General features: G+C 41.2%; 1 protein-coding gene across 3 annotated transcripts in view; it reads right to left on the bottom strand.

Annotated features, from left to right (window-relative positions):
- kcnq3 (potassium voltage-gated channel, KQT-like subfamily, member 3) overlaps positions 1-14,279 on the bottom strand; it is a 63,386-nt gene that overhangs the window by 21,815 nt on the left and 27,292 nt on the right. The window lies entirely within an intron of this gene.

The raw sequence follows: 14,279 nt of genomic DNA, 5'->3' as shown, positions 1-14,279 counted from the left end.
TTACAATGTGCTTCACACCTTTTCCTTTTGCACACTAACTAACCGATAGCAGCGTCAGCCATGCAAGGCAACTACCTGCTTATCGGGGTCATCAGGGATTCAGTGTCTTGCCCAGGGACACTTCTACATATGACACAGAGGAGCCGGGAACCGAACCTGCGACCTCTTGATCCCAAGACAAGCGCTCTACCTCCTGTTTTCTTTTCTTTTTTTTTCCTTGTATTCAAATCAATGCGTTTTTTTTTTTTTTTTACTCGATGAGTTTTTTGTACAACTAGGAGGCAATAAATATTTCACAGTGTCCTTTTGGGCTAAAGACATGTAATTAAAAACACAAGACTAAGAACCTGACAGCCATCTTCAGAGGCGACAGAGGGCCGAATGACAATTTAGCCAAGTTAGCTTGTCCCGGTTGGTGCTTTTAGAACTTAACGGCCATTTAGCTTCCGCAGCAGCAGCCCTGCATGTCATGGCCGCCGAGTCATGCCATTCAGGCATCTTTGACTTTTTTACCCGGTTTCCTTCTCTAGTCATTCATGTCAGTAACTTGGCTTCAGACTATGGCTCACTGCTAGCTGATATTGTCACCTGCTCCTGCATGGTCATTTGTGTCACTTTTCGTCCAGCATCACCGAGTTACATGATTCAGGCACGACTCGACCTGTGTTTCCTTCTCTAGCCAGTTATGTTACCCACCTCACTGCCGGATATAGCTTGCTACAAGCTGCTTTTGCTTCTTATTTCAGTGTCACTTGCCTATAACAGGTGGTGATGCAAGCAAACGTCTGCATGTAAAGTAATTCAGGCATTTTTTTTCAAATTTTCCATTTTGTTTTCTTATCTCTACACTTGATTTAGACACTTCGATGCATGCTATTGCTCGTTTTCAGGAATTGCTTTGCTGGAAAAAAAAGCCACAACACCATCTGCAGGTCGCTATTGTCATTGTTAGCTGCTCCTGTTTCATACTTAAGTCATTCGCCTTCCACAGCTGGTCGTTCAAGCGAATGTCGCCGACTTAAAAGATTCTGGCTTTTTTTTTAACCGCTTCCTTCTCACGCCACATGTTTTAGCCACTTTGCTGCATGCTATTGCTCGCCACTAGTGGCTATTATTAGCTGCTCCTGCTTTATATTTCATGTGACACACCTTCCATTTCTGGTCATGTATAAGCAAACATTGCTGAGTTCCATAATTCATGCATATTTTCCTTTTTTTCACCATTTCCTTCTCTAGCCACTTATGTTAGCCACTCGACTGCAAGCTCTGGCTCACCACTAGTTAATATTAGCTGCTCTGTGTAACTAAAGCTTGCCCTGGCAATCCTTTACTGTGCTCTTTAGCAGCTTCCCCTGCTAACTGCTTAAGTAAGCCACTTATACTAGCTCTAACCAACACCAGCTATAGACCCTTTTCAGTTGCTTCGGGGGTATTCAGCTTGCTCGGTCTTTTGTTGTCGCTGGCAGGGATTCACACCATATCCTGTCGCTCCCTAGATTTATTATTTTCTCACACAAGAAAATGTGGAACGTGGCCTCCAGATTTTGCCAAGAGGTATCCTTCGGGCTTCCGTAGCGTGTGTTTTTCAAATGTACCAGATTCAGCTCCATTATGTGCTACAACAACCTCTAGTGGTAAATTAGTACACACTGTCACTTTAAGGTGAAACTATTGATGCGATTTATTGTTCAAGTAGCTCATTTGATCAACAAGGCGCTAATCGCATAGTGTCAGCGCTCAATGATGTCGATACAACACAAACATGCACACATTTACCGATGGGTCACCAATTTTGGTTTGCGGGCATTTCAAAAAGATGACTTTGAAGGTGGCGGATAAGCGCGACTTGTGCTGCTTCAGCGTCCGTGCTGCTCGCTCGTCTTTTCTGAAGGTCGCTCGACCAATAAAGCAACAAAAAGAAAGTCGGCCATTAATCCTCTACGATCAGCAAAGGCCTCTGCCCCCTGCCGAGACCAGGCCGTCCCCCAATCCCCCACCCCTGGGATTCCTAACGAGCAATTTACACAGGAGATTCAATAAGGAGATTGCGGACGCAGCAGCTCAGACGTGTGGGAAAAAGCCAGACAAGCAAAATGTACTCATCCGATAGAAAATCTGTCATGTTCTGTACACTCTGGGCTGTTATGTTTTGTGTCGTGGGGTTTTAGCACTGCCGTTATTGTAATATCAAAGTGTTAGTATATATCCTGCTTCATCTTACTTTCAAGTTTTATTCAGTTAGAGCTAGTTAATGACCCAACATATCCTGCATGTCTTCCTTCTATGTCCTGTTCAGTGATAGGTCGTATTGTAGCATAGCCTGTATTGTCTCACTTTTTTGTTTCATTCAGTTAGAGTTATTGTATCAACATATCCTGACTTGTCTTCCTCTTCAATACTTTGTTCAGTTAGAGATAGTTTGTGTTCCAACATAGACTGTGTTGCCCTTTTTCATGTTTTTGTGCAGTAGGAGTTAGTGTTCCAAGATATCCTGTGTAGTCTTTATTCTATGTTTTGTTCAGTTGAAGTTGTTTTTTGTGCCAACGTATTCAGCGTAGTATTTTTGTTTTGTTCAGATATATCTAGTTAGTGTCATGTTTTGCTCTGTTAGATATGGTTGGTGTTGAGAAGTTATGTAGTTGTTCTATGCAACCGTATGTTCTCTGCGTACTTTATATCTCAGGTTTTGTTAGAATTTCAGTTAGAATTACAGTAATCCTTCACCTAGACGTGGGACACCTTTAACAGTCTTGTTCCTTCCTGGATTTGCAATGTGTATTGAGTCCTGCATTGTGAATGGCCCTGAGAGGATTTAAAAAACAAACAAAAAAAACAAACGTTTTTTAAGTTCTTCAGGATGGACCTTTAAAAATATTTCTTTTTTTACCAAGTATTTTGTAAGGTTTGTAACCCAAAAAAAATAAAGATTACAACTTCACCGGTCACAAGTTTTTATTTAAAACGTAGCTTAGCAAAAAACAAGGAATTACTGTAGTTAGTATTCCCACATATTGACCCTCTCACATGAGACCTGAACGCGAGACGACACCATGACGGATGGCAATAACCTATAGAAAACAGTGGACGAGGCCAGTTAACAGTCGAAAAAAACAACCAAAACAGCTATACTATTCAACACCATTGACAATGACTAGTCAAACGAATATTGTGCAGCTGTCGGATAAGCTGGCTCACCTTTTCTGAAAGCACAACAGTAATGCTAGCGACAGAGCTATACAGTCTTGACATATTTACACATCCAAACAAATCGTCCAGTCTGCCTGACTTCAGTCCAGAAGACCTGTATCAATATGTCGTATATGGAGTATCCCCAAACACTCGCACTGATCTGAAAGCTTATACAAATCTGGATGCTTACCAGTTCTTCGTAGGTGGTACGCGTTACCGTGCTTCATTTTGCCAACAAATGCACCCCGGTGAGAAATGTCCCCCTCGTGTGAGTGTAACTAAAATAACTTGGTATCTAGATTTTGGGGAAATGTAATACAACAGTAAAGCATGGAGCATTTGCACCTTGTATTAAAATAACTTTTGAGCGTGTTGAAAATGCTATCTCTAAAATGTATTTAATAAGGAAGATAAAGGGGTAGGAAAAATAAGCATCTGCTTCTGACTACCCCTTTTCGAACATGTTATGTGACATTATTCTGTTGTTGACTCATTGTTTTTGTCCTGTTTTTATTTTTATGTTCGAAATAAAAGTTTTCATTCATTTATTCATTCGGCGTTTTTATGTAGATGATTTCTCTTCTGAACGTGCAGTGGAATGCTTTTGTTTGAGATTCGATCTGCAACCGCAGTGGAAATGTTTAAAAAACACTTCTATTCTATAGCGTATGGATAACCTTTGTTCTATGTTGACAATATCTGTATAATATTTGCCCTCATGTATGTTTAAGATCAGGTGATGGTGTAAGAATAGTCTGTGGTTTGCAATAATCTTTGGTCTGTGCAGCCCTTTGAGACTCTTTGTGATTATCTCATCTCATCTCATCTCATTTAGCTGCACTGCTTATCCTCAGTAGGGTCGCGGGGGTGCTGGAGCCCATCCCAGCAATCATCGGGCAGTGGGCAGGGGACACCCTGAACTGGTTGCCAGCCAATCGCAGGGCACACAGGGACAGACAACTCGCTCGCTCATTCACACCTAGGGACAATTTGGACTGGACAATTCACCTGAAATGCATGTTTTTTGGAACGTGGGAGGAAACCCGAGTGCCCGGAGGAAACCCACGCAAGCACGGGGAGAACATACAAACTCCGCACAGGAAGTCTGGAGCTGGATTTGAACCCACGACAGGTTCCCATGACATGAACTGTGCCGCACAAGCGCTAACCACTGCGCCGCCGTGCTGCCCTCTTTGTGATTAAGGGCGTCACAAATGAACTTGACTTTTATTCCGTTGGTAATTTGCCAGTTCATTCCGACGTAATAAGGTTCATGGTAGAGAACATAAAAATTTTCAATACAAGTGATATTCAAAAAATCACTGTTTGAATCCCTGGTTAATCACAATAAATGCAGCTCATTTACGTAGCAAGAAATGGCAATGCTAAGACACTAACGTAGCAAGTTAGCACTAGCTAATTTATCATATTGAGTGTCTTTGACCTGACCCGTACTTACTCAACATAAAATTGTTTGGATATACATCAAATGTACAGTACCTTGTAAAAATGTTCGCTGCAAATCTTGGAGAACTTAAGGGCTGCCAGCCTGCCAGGGTTGTGCCTCGGTACAACAATAGTCTCTCCGTTTGACAGCAGATAAACGTTGCCGTCTTCTGTCTTCATCAAAAGGGATATCATTCCAAATCAGGATTAGAAACTTGCTCACCTCACAGGAATTAATCACCATGGTAAAAAGTGGTGGTTATATTCTTATGTGGTGGTAATCAGTATTTTTTTTCAACTCAACTGCCTAATCAACTGTTGTGCTCTCAAGCGCTACTTGCTGTCAGTCATGGATCTCATTTTGACAGAGAAGGCAACGTGACGTCGCGTGCTAAAGGTCAACACAGTACCGCGATGTCTTACTTTCGTGTTGTGTTCAGGTAGAGCCAGTTTGTATTCGAACGTATCTCGTGTTATCTTCCTTTCCATTGAATTTCACCATTTTTTGTGTTTTCTCCTTTCAAGTTTGGATTATTTAGATGTAGTTAGCCTTCCTTTGCGCCACATTGGTTGGGTAGAACTATCGTCACATCATTTACCAAACACAGTCAGTCGCACGTGTGTGTGAGGGAGCCGACCCCTGATAGATCAGGGATAACATGAGCAAAAAGAAGAAGATGTAGTTTGCGTTTTAAAATGATGTAGCAGGGATGGTGGTCAGGCTTATGTTAAGAGCAGCTTTGATGTATTTAGATTCCAAAGATCATTGAAAACTTCCTTGTTTTGTGTCTTTACCTGTGTCTTTTTACTTTGTTGTCATGTTTAGCCAGAGCTGGTGTTTCAACACATACTGCGTTGTCTTTCTTACATGTTTTGTTCTGATGTAGCTGGTTGGTGTTGGAACATAATGTAGTTGTTTCATCCATCCGCACAAGAGTAATGTTTTCTGCATTCTCTTACTTTTGTGTGTTTATTTAGTAAGAAACAACTGGGAATTCCAGCATAAAGTGTCTCATTTTATGTTTTGTTTATTTAGATCTAGTTAGCATTCAATATAAAATAGCAAGGATAGTGGTCAAGGTTGTGTTAAGAGTTGCTTTGATGTATTTGAATTCTGAAGATCGAAGTAAATTTCACTGTTTTGTTTCTGTATCCTATCCAATACAGAGTCACCCATCCATCCATTATCTGCACCGCTTATCCACAGTAGGGTCGCGGGGGTGCTATCTTCGGGCAGTGGGCAGGGGACACCCTGAACTGGTTGCCAGAGAGTCGCAGGGCACACAGAGACAGACAGCACACTCGCTCATTCAAACCTAGGGACAATTTCGAGCGGCCAAATAACCTGACATGCATGTTTTTGGAATGTGGGAGGGAACCCACGCAAGCACGGGGAGAACATGCAAGCTCCACACAGGAGGTTGGATCTCATGACCTCAGAACTGTGCCACGCACGCGCTAACCACTGCGCCGCCGTGCTACCCCCAATACAGATTCATCTTCTGTGAATAAATCCTTTTCTAAAATCATTCTTGTGTGCATTTATGAAATCCACTTTTTCTGCCGTCGTGACAAAATCTTGCTCACTTTGTTTGGACTGTCACTATATATGAAGATATATAAAAGTTATTATATATGAATAATATATTGAATATATATAATATTAAATACAGTAGTTGGACTTGATCGATTGGCTATGAAATTACAATGAACAATTTCAAGTACAACATACTGGCTAACTCTTTCAAATTGTAATTAGTTTTTGGTGAGGAATCGCAAACAACAGGTCTAAGTGGAAATCGATTTGGGAGGATTTGTCGCCAAAAAAGAACTTTATTGTCGAACAGTTGTGCAAATCCAGCTGGGATCTTTTTGAGAGGTTCCCACAACAATTATTGAATCCTCATCCGACAGTCCAATGCTGGCATCGATCAAAATTCCGATTAAGTTGGACTTCACACAAGTGTGGCGAGATTCTGCTCGTATTCATCAGAAATCGCCCAGCTGTTAGCAAGGAGGACACTTTTCGGAACTTTTTATCTGGTGAATCTTCTTCTTTTGCTGACTTGTGGAAAGTTGCTAAGCACAAGATTAGCCCAGCGAGCGGCGGAATTCTGGCGGGAGCGCTTTCAGCTTTTCCGGTCCGACTGATGTCAAACAAACGAGCGTGATTAGCACAGCGCTAATTGGATCCATTAGTGCACGTTAGGGAGACGGCAGTTAATCGGGCCTAGTGGCGGATAATCACTTTTCCTTGCTGGGTTGTCCCCACCGTCACCAGAGAAGCGACTGTGGGAAACTTTAATTGTATCAAGCGTGTTGCAACATGGAAAGTTTTAGGTAACGTTAGCGAGTTATTTGCTGTTGATTCAAACAGGAATACGGTAGACCCCTGGTTACGGTGTCCCTAGGTTACGATATTTTCACATTAGGGTGGGAAATAAAATATTTTTTCTGGCGAGAAGAAGGAGTGCATGCGTCCTGTCCTGTGTATAGCTCCGCCCATACTTACCGCTCACCCAATCAAATTGCTCTAGATGCTTTGCTAAAGCGTATGGGTAAAAGTTTGTTTTGTGGCTTTTCATTATAAAGTGTCTGAACAATGAACATAGATTATTTAATGAGCTTCCATTTAAAGGATTATTTAGCAATTTAAAGCCACAACAGGGTTTGTTGGAGTGACTGTAGACCTTAGTTGAACTTAAGTCCTATAAATACTAGGCTGAACCCTCTATAAGCCCGTAAAGTCTTGATTAGGGTCTCGCATACCTCTCACTACCAGAGGTGTTTTTAACTGGGCACAGGTGTGTCAAATTATCACACATCTGTCCTGAAACCTTTAAAGGTACATTTTTGTTCAGAAAACTGGTTCTCCTGTCATCCTCCGTGTGATTTTCACTTCCACGCCAGGTTTGTTTGTTTATTTGTTACTTTATTCCTTGCAGTTTCCATTTCCAGTTTTTGCTTGATATTTCTTGTTTGAACTTTGTCGAATTTTCTTTTTGTTTCTAGTTTCTTGTTTGGACATAACTCTGAAAAGACCAAAGTGTTAGTTATTGGTCCATCTAAATGCCGTGACTTGTTCTCAAAAACTGCTCTGAACATTGACAAATGTAATATCACCCAGAGTGACTCAGTCAAAAATTTGACCCTGATCTGTCCCTTCAAACACACATGAAGAGTATTACTAGAAAAGCTTTCTTCCATCTTCGCAACATTGCTAAAATTCGCCCTAGGCTGTCTCAGTCGGATACGGAGATTATAATTCATGCGTTTATTACATCCCGTCTCGATTACTGTAATGCACTACTCTCCGGTCTCCCAAAGTCCAAAATCAAGAGCCTTGAGCTGGTATAAAATGCTGCAGTGAGGCTTTTAACTAAGACAAGAAAGTTTGATATAATAATAATAATAATAATAATAATAATTTCCTTGTATTGTCATTCTGTGTAACAATGTACACAGAACGAAATGTCGATTGCACCTGACCCGTTGTAGCGAGCCGATGCAGCCGCAGCCAACAGAAGGCGCCGCCGACCACTTTTTAAGTCTTAGGAATGACTCGGCCGGGGCGCGAACCACCGACCTCCCATCACATTACTCCGATTTTAGCTGATCTGCATTGGCTCCCTGTTAGCTTAAGATGTGATTTTTAAGGTTCTGTTAGTAGTATATAAAATCATGCATGGACTAGCTCCCTCATATCTTTCAGATTTAATTTCCCCCTATGTTCCGGTCCGGAGTCTTCGCTCTGAAAACGCTGGTCTACTAGTGAACCCAAGAGCCAAGAAGAGATCCGCAGGTTCGAGAGCGTTCTCCATCCGGGCCCCAGTACTGTGGAATGCTCTGCCGTCCAAGATTTGATCTGCAACCTCAGTGGAAATGTTTAAATCTAAGCTTAAAACACACTTCTATTCTATAGCATATGAATAACCTATATTTTATGTTGATGATATGTATTATTTGCCCTCATGTAGGTTTTAGATGATGGGAAGGTGTCATAAGTCTGTAGTTTGCAATAGTCTTTGATCTGTGCAGCCCTTTGAGACTCTTTGTGATTAAGGGCTATACAAATAAACATGACTTAAATTGACTTGAAATTATGTTAGTTACTTTTGTGCTCATTTGTTTGTTTGGTACTTTTGGTCTTGATTTTTATTAATAAATACCATCCTGTTTATGAGAACAATCTGCTTCGCATGGGTATCGATCGTCGTTGTCATTACAAATATATTAAACATTTGCTCAAGTTCCATTTTATCTCCGAGCCATATGTACTCATGAAAAGAGTCATATATGGTTCCCGACCCCTGACAAAACCTCCTGCAAATAAATGATTGTTATTAAAAGTCCTCACTCGAGGTCACACTTGAAAGTGGCCACCAGGAAGTGTGTTACCCAATAATGACAAAGCGCTCAATTTCCGACGATGACTCAGCACATTTTCCGGCAATGCTGTGGGAGAAGCGCCCGACTTTAATTACATTTCATTTCCTGCTCTCTTAATTAGTCAGCGGGAGGAAACAAGCCAGAGGAACGCCTCTCGCCGTGTTCGGGATGTCCGAGCGTGCCCCAAAGATTCACGACAGAGAAGATGGACGGAATTGACGAGGGGAAAGTGCCTCGTTGAACTGGGTCATCCGTCTCTTATCGATCGAAAGCGACGCTTTCAATTTGCCTTTTGTGTCGTCATGGAGGGCGTCAACATACACGCGGGACGGACAAACAATCCACAATCGTGATGCGAGCACTTGTTAATCTCAAAGCGCTAAGAAAGGCCATGACTGCAGAAGAGTCACTACTAGAGAAGACCCCGGGTTACAGTGTTCCTACTTCACGATGTTTTTACATCATAATGTGGAATACAATGTTTTTGAAACAGTTTCCCTATTACACAAAATCAACAACACATTATTTTGCATGCCTAAAAGACCTAAAATCTCAAACTTTGCTGAGTTAGTGCGTATGGGTGTGCAAGTCATATGTGCCTCACATGTTTTTAAGATTCCTGTCTTCTATTGATCAACTCCTAACTAAAAGATGCTGGTCTGCTGTTTGTTTGTGACACAACATCACAAATATGTTGATATGCTAGTTACTGAACTCCCGCCCACAATGCTCCATTGCTCTCTTTTTCTTGCTTCAGTTCAGAATCTGGCGTAACAAACTTTAATTTGTTTAGGCACAAGTCCAAAGACTTGCAGTGATAACTAAAGGAAGAACCAAAAAGATGATAAATGGAAAGAAAGTCTTAGATAATAAATACAAAGGCGGATGAATCATTACATTTGCCAAGGAATATTTCTGTAACCAATCGACGATCAGGTAAATTATTAGGAAAAAGCAAAAAGGTATTTTAAGGGCATGAAACTACTCAAGAGTATAATTTTTAAATCAGTTTTAATTTGAATCCTTCCTTTATCCACCTACTAACTCTACTGGACCATATAAAGTCACGTTACAGCTAAAAGTATGAGAAAAGTAGTTTCAGTCGTATTTAATGTATGTTTTAATAAATTTTAATATATGTTTTGAAGAGGGGTCAACTATACTCTATATAAAAAAAGTAAAAGGCGTGTACTATCCATCTATCCATTATCTGCACCGCTAAACCTCAGTGGTAGCAGGGGTGCTGGAGCAGTGGGCAGGGGACACCCTGAACTGGTTGTCAGCCAGTCGCAGGGCACACAGACAGACAACTCACTCGCTCATTCGTTCCTAGGAATAATTTGGACCGGCCAATTAACCTGACATGCATGTTTTTGGGAATGTTGGAGGATATCGGAGTGCCCGGAGGAAACCCACGGAGGCACGGGGAGAACATGCAAACTTTACATGCGAGGCTGCGGTAGCTGGACTTGAACCCTGAACCTCCGCACCGTGGTGCTGCGAGCTAACAGTCAACAGTCAAACTTTGTCAAACTTTATTATAACCACTGTATTAACTGAACTATAAATTGAACCTGATTATAAGGCACAGCCTCAAAATATTCCTCCTTGTGTGATGCAGTATATCAGGGGTGGGGAACACGCGGCTCTAGAGCCGCATGCCGCTCTTGGCCAATAAGAATGCCTCATCATATTTTCTATATACTGTGGCTCTTTGCCTTGTTTCATGTTTAGTTTTTTTGTGTGTATTGAGGGTGGACATTTTCCTTGAAAATCAACACAAGAACAATACTTGTTGTATTGTAAGGAGTGTGGTATGGGAAATAATGTTTTTAATTGTGTGTGTTTGTGTCTGTCTGTCATGGCAGGTCAGTGCGTGGTGTGGCTCTTTGACTCTCACAGTTAAAAATTTCGTCTCTTTGTCTCAAACTTGTTCGCCACCCCTGCAGTATATAAAGCACACCAGACAATAAGGCACATTAATTTAAACAATATACTTTTTATAATTATTCAGGTCCGTATTACTTACGAGACTTCTAGTCTATAAGGCGCACTTTCAAATTTCTGGCAAATTTGGGGTTTTAAGGTGCATCTTACAATACATTTCATAGTGGCCTGTTCAGGTGTAGCATGCAGCTGTTCTCTATGGCGCAACCAGTAGGGGCAAATGACGCTTCATAGGACAATATTAACCAACAACAAACAAACTAATGCCAGCTGCCGTTAATCACGAGGGAAGAAATTCAATGGCGAAAAGAGCAATGTTGGCGCCATTTTTAGGCAGACTTGATGAGAAATACGGCAACAATTTTGAGCAGGTACAAGCACTTCACCCAAAACCTGAGCACTTTTCTGACCTTTTTTCTGCATTTTCAAGGATTTCAAGCACCCAGAGCCAGCAACCTGGTAGTTACTCGGGTTGGGGCAAGCGACTTCCTTCACTCTTAGGACTCTTTGGTACTGACTGCACCCTCTGGCTCAACCCTGACCTAGGACTATCACTGGGTCCAGTCTTTGGAAGTGGCGAATCCTAAAGAAGGCCAATTTCGTTGTATGCGGAGCTTAAGGGGCCTCAGATCATCCTACCGGATTCTCTGTGACATTCGGTTCTGTCACGACTCGATCTCACCTGACGGCCACGCTCATTACAGAAGGAACACTCTGTATGGGAAAGAGAGCTGCTGACGCACACAGACAAGGCAGCGGCGAAGGCAGCTCTTGCGGGAAATGACGAGCCTTATTAAAAATGAAGGGACTCGTAAGCGTCGCCGACAGCGCTTTTGGACTCTGGTGCCTGCTCTGTTCTCACTTGATGTGTTGTCAAGACAGACAGACAGGAACAAGAAAAGTCTTTTCGTACATTTTGTTCACTTTTTGTATTTTCTTCTTTTTCGTTGCAATAACATGCAGAAAATACTATCTATCTATCTATCTACCTTGGTCATATCCCTCAAGAGGGGTGACAGACAGCAAGACACACACATGCAATCACAAAGAAAATAAAAGGGAAATAAATAGCAAAAAAAAAAAAAAAAAAAAAAAAAAAAACACAAAATTTTTGGGACCATGGCCAACCCAATTGCCCAAACACCCAAACAAGTTAGGCACCTCGGCACCCAAGTTGGTCATGCTTTCGTCCCTCCAGATGAAACGGGACACCAGAAAGTGGCCATACCTTGTACACAAGAAATAAATAAAAGGTTAGGCTAGCTACTTTAGCATAGCAAACTCAAATCCGCTATCTCACATGCAAACGTGATAACGTCTGAAACAGTTCGGGTTTTTTAGCCATATTTGTGAATGAAAAAAATTCAAATAAATTTCATGAATCTCTGGACTCATGTCAAACATTTAAAAAAATGAAAAAAAAACTGACGTGGGTCAACATTCCACCACGTACTTTGATGGCACGTTGCCCCAAAGTGACGTCACCTTGATTCGATTTGTGTAGTCAAGTCATCTTTACTCTTTAATCCAGTAGAGGGCGCACATTTAAAACGAATATAATTAATCACCTAATATCAAAAAACTCATTTTCCTCTGTAGTAAAAAGAAAAAAAAACATGGAATACTTGGTCTGACACGCATTCTGTTTCCATAGCAACAGCTGCCGTCTCACGGGAAGATCCCTGTTCGCCCTGGCGACAGCCGCTCGGTTCCCTTTAAGGGATCACCTCCCGTTTCCATGGCAACGTTCACGACAAGCCCCCATTGGACCCCGGAGTGTAAACAAATAGATAAACATGCCTTCCACTACGCCGCCGCACAAAAGGCCATCCAAAAGACTATTTTTGGGTGTAATCCTCCAAAAGAAAATGAAATAAAAATTGCTTAACCACAACCATTCAAACGAGGTGTTATGTAAACCCAACAGAAGCAACATTTCGATCATTTGAAGCCCTTGAATCTGTAACAGCAAATGTTGAAAAAATACTGTCTACATTTTGTTGCGTTTACCTTGTTTTGAAAAACAAAAAAAAGACAATTGTATTCTGCAAATGACATTGCGTTAGAAATAAATCACCACGACAGATCTCAGGAAATTGTCGTCATGGGTGCATGCAAAAAGTTGCCCTACGGCAGACCAAAAGGATTCCGGTTTGTAAATTATGAAAGCCGGAGTGACTCCACGATTTTTCATTAAACAATATACATATATACTGTATATATATATATATATATATATATATATATATATATATATATATATATATATATATATATATATATATATATATATATATATATATATATATATATATATATATATATATGCTTGGACCTGTAAAAGTTGTTTCCTTCTTTTTACAAAGCAAAAGCAGCTAACAGTAACAAAACAGCTAGTGGCGGGCTATATCCGGCAGTGAGGTGGGTATAAGTGGCAAGAGAAGGAAACACAGGTCGAGTCGCGCCTGAATCATGTAACTCGGTGATGTTGGACGAAAAGTGACACAAATGACAATGCAGGAGCAGATGACAATAGCAGCTAGCAGTGAGTCATAGTCTGCAGCCAAGTGACTAACATGAATGACTAGATAAGGAAACCGGGTAAAAAAAGTCAAAGATGCTTGAATGGCATGACTCCTCGACCATGACATGCAGGGCTGCTGCTGCAGAAGCTAAATGGCCGTTAAGTTCTAAAAGCACCAACCGGGACAAGCTAACTTGGCTAAATTGTCATTCGGCCCTCTGTCGCCTCTGAAGATGGCTGTCAGGTTCTTCGTCTTGTGGAATTCAATTACATGTCTTAAGCCCAAAGGGACAGTGTCAAATATTTATTGCCTCCTAGTGGTACGAAAAAACTTTCATCCAGTAAAAAAAAAAAAACACATTGATTTGAATATAAGGCAAAAAAAACCACATTGATTTGAATATAAGGCAAAAAAAAACGGGAGGTGGAGCGCTTGTTTTGGGATTAAGAGGTCGCAGGTTGGATTCCTGGCTCAATTCCGTGTTATATGTCGAAGTGTCCTTGGTAAAACACTGAATCCCTAATGCCCCCGATGAGCAGGCAGTTGCCTTGCATGGCTGACGCTGCTATCGGTTAGTTGGTGTGTAAAAGGGAAAAGTGTGAAGCACATTGTAAAGCGTTTTGGGAGGTCTTCATTGACTTGAAAAGCGCTATATAAATGCAGACCATTCATTCATTCCATTCAATGTGTGATAGAGCAGTGTTTTTCCAACGTTTTTGAGCCACATGTTTTCTCTGAAAAATCTCGAGGCACACCGTCCATTGAAAATGTTTAAAAATGATT

Source organism: Urocampus carinirostris, chromosome 1 (genome assembly GCF_059441175.1).
Source record: "Urocampus carinirostris isolate Australia breed hairy pipefish chromosome 1, RoL_Ucar_1.0, whole genome shotgun sequence".
Classification (NCBI taxonomy): Eukaryota; Metazoa; Chordata; class Actinopteri; order Syngnathiformes; family Syngnathidae; genus Urocampus; species Urocampus carinirostris.
Note: the sequence above shows the minus strand (reverse complement) of the source record. Positions and strands in the feature narration are given on the sequence as shown.